We start from the raw sequence: 3162 nt of genomic DNA on the forward strand, positions 1-3162 counted from the left end.
ACTTCCTTCATATTGGGTTTGAGTCTCAACTATATCTTCCAAATAGGTTTAGCATTTGGCTCAAGGTGAATCCGATCCATGCAAATGGATGGGTCAATTCCCCTAAGATTAGCTACTAACCATCCTATTACTCTTATATATTTCTGTAGGACTTGAATGAGCCTTGACTCTTGCGAATGATCCAAGTTAGATGATATGATTACAGGCAGGGTTTCTCGAGGGCCCAAAAAAACATACTTGAGTGAGGGTGGTAGAGGTTTTAATTCAAGCACCAAGGGGACCTCAATAGAAGGTCGTGTTGGTACACTATAGAGCGTAGGAAGGCTTTCAAACTGTGCTTTCCAAGGTCTCCCTCCCATTGTAGAGGCCAACTTGTTGGAAGCAGGAATTCGGTTGCACGGATCCTCTGAACTTATTACGGAACGTTGATCACTTGGATACTTCTTCTCAGGGGGTTCTCTTGATGAAGTCGGGAATGTATCTTGCACCAGACCTTCATTGATCATATTGATCTCATTGTAAATAGGATTGTCAGGTTGATGCTGCCGAGTGTGGAACACGTTAAGTCAGAGTTGCCTATTGCCAAAGGAGATGTCCATTACGCCTATTCTACACTGAATGCAAGCATTAGCAAAAGCTAAAAATGGTCAGCCCAAAACAACCAAACCTACCTACTGTGATGGCCCGACAAATGCCATGTCTAGCACGAGGAAATCAGGATAAAGGAATTTATCTACCTTAACTAAGACATCCCTTATAATGCCACGAGGCCTTTTTACGGATTAATCAGAAAAGTGCAATGTAACAGGGGTTGTCTGTAAACCTCCTAAACTAGATTTCTTATAGACTGAATAGGGTAGTATATTCACATTGGCCCCCAAGTCTAAAAGAGCCTTATCAATAATACATGTTCTTATTGTATAGGAAATTGGCGATGCTTGGGTCTTTAAGTTTAAGAGGGGTAGATCTTAGAGAAATTGATCTAATGGTTTTGGTCTGTTGACTTCTTGATTCAAGTGCGTTGTTGACTCCTGCTTTCAAATGCATAGCTCCTAAAGGAATTTTTTTATAGTTGGGCCTTCTTCTGATAACATCTAAGAAGAATAGGTCATTTTTTTTTCCTTTCTAAAGGTGCTCATCATGGAATCTTTAGCTTCTTCCTTTGCAGATTTTGAGGTAACCTGTTGGGAAAAGTGTGGCAACGTTCCTCTATTGAAGGGTATGGACATTTCACAATAAGAGTTTAATCTTGCCTTTCGTTCTTCTTTTCTCATCTCCTCACACTTTCCCTTGCCCTTGCCTGACCTTTCTTTTTTTGCTCCACCGTTTTGCATGGCAACTACCACCTGTGCCTACACATGATCTGGAGATGGTTTGGTGCTCAGTTTTCCAAGATGCACTAGAGGTTGGTTAGACTTCTTACTCTCATTTCTACGGCTTACAGAAAAATATAATTGGCCTAAAGAGGCTTCTAGCTTGGCAATCAATTTGGAGTGGGAGTCTAACAATTGCTTGTCCTCCTGATTATTAGTTTCAATGCCCTTGAGTGCTCTTAACACCGTCTCTTGAAAGGTTTGGTTATATCTAGGCTGAGGCAAGGATGGTGGCTGCCCGGTTGGAGAGTTGGAAGCTAAATCAAGATGAATTGGGGAGTTGAGGTATAAGTATGGAAGCGAGGTTCTGAGAACTTGTGGAGGTATTTGTGATTGAAAACCTAGAGCTTGTGGGCTCCATGAGGAGTTAGGATGTTGTTTCCACTTGGGGTTGTAGGTATTCGAATAAGGATCATTGGATCGCTTATTGTATCAATTGTGAGTGGCCTGTACTTCCTCCTACACAAGCTCAAGCTGGGAATGCGCGTGAGGTCAATTGTAACATGTATAAGAAGGGTCAGAGTAGATTGCACAAACCTCTACACACGTTGTAGGGGATATAGCATGCAAAGTAGGGGCTAGATCTTGGCCATTGGCCAACTCGTAAACTCCTTTTGGTTTAGAGTTCGATGGATTAGGTAGTCTACGAGTGGCAGCCATATGCTGTTGAGAATTTTTTGCCAAATTTTCAAAGAGAATTCATGCTTCATTCTCGTGTTTAGTGAGGAAATTACCTCTGCATGATGCATCAACCATATACCTATCTCTCTCGGCCAACCCTTTGTAGAAAGTTTGGACTAATTGCCACTTGGGGACCTAGTGATGTGCACATTTACGGAGCAAGTCCCTAAAGTGCTCCCAAGTCTCAAAAAAGAGTTCCCCATCCATTTGTGAGAAACTTGTGATGACTCTCTGAAACTGATTAATCTTCCCAATTGGAAAGTATTTTTTAAGGAATCCATGTTGCATAGTGGCCCAGTTGGTCACCGAGTTCGGTTCTAAGGACGTCAGCCAATATTTGGCCTTGTCCTTCAGAGAGAATGGGAAAAGCCTAAGATAGAGAGCATCATCACTAAAATTAGGGATGCAGATGGTGGAAAAAATTTCCAAGAACTCATCCAGATGCTGATAAATATTTTTAGTAGAGTTCCCATGAAAGTTGGGCAGCATCGAGATGATTGAAGTCTTAATCTCAAATTGGGCCGCCTGCACATCTGGGAACCAGAGACAAGATGGCAATGTGTATGTATTAGGCACAAAGTAGTCCCTAAGAGGTCGAAGGTTTTGCTCTCCCACCACATGTAGGTGAGGAGCATAGAGTTCCGGGATTTGTTTAGCAGGAACCGAGGGATTTTTTTGGCCATTGCTTTCAATTCCGACGACTCAACCTTCTTTGGGTTGGAGATAGGTTTCCTAAGGGACCTACAAGATTTTTCAATCTCTAGATCTATGGGAATTATCTTAGATTTCAAAGAACGTAGCCCAAACATACACACTTTTAAGCACAACGATTCAAACTTCACAAACAAAAAATAAAATAAAAGAAATAGAAATTAATCAAAGAAAGTGAAAATAAAAGGAGAGCAAAGCAAAAGAACAAGGTTGTAATATTCTAAAGCTTAAGTTGGCTTATAACCGTAGCCAAATCCTTGGCAATGGCGCCAAAATTTGGTAGACTCGCAAAGGCTTGAGTCCTTAACTACCAAAAATAATATTTATAAACCTAACTATCTCATGTTCAATAGAAAGTGGGTAAGTCAGGGATCGATCCATAGAGACTTGAAGTGCA

At 41.2% G+C, this 3162-nt stretch overlaps 1 non-coding gene across 1 annotated transcript; it reads left to right on the forward strand.

Annotated features, from left to right (window-relative positions):
- The first annotated feature begins 2187 nt into the window (after positions 1-2187).
- LOC131165127 (small nucleolar RNA R71) lies at positions 2188-2293 on the forward strand. Its single transcript, XR_009139448.1, has one exon. It is a non-coding gene; the product is annotated as a small nucleolar RNA R71 (small nucleolar RNA).
- Positions 2294-3162: the final 869 nt, after the last annotated feature.

The sequence above is a fragment of the Malania oleifera genome, chromosome 9 (genome assembly GCF_029873635.1).
Source record: "Malania oleifera isolate guangnan ecotype guangnan chromosome 9, ASM2987363v1, whole genome shotgun sequence".
Classification (NCBI taxonomy): Eukaryota; Viridiplantae; Streptophyta; class Magnoliopsida; order Santalales; family Ximeniaceae; genus Malania; species Malania oleifera.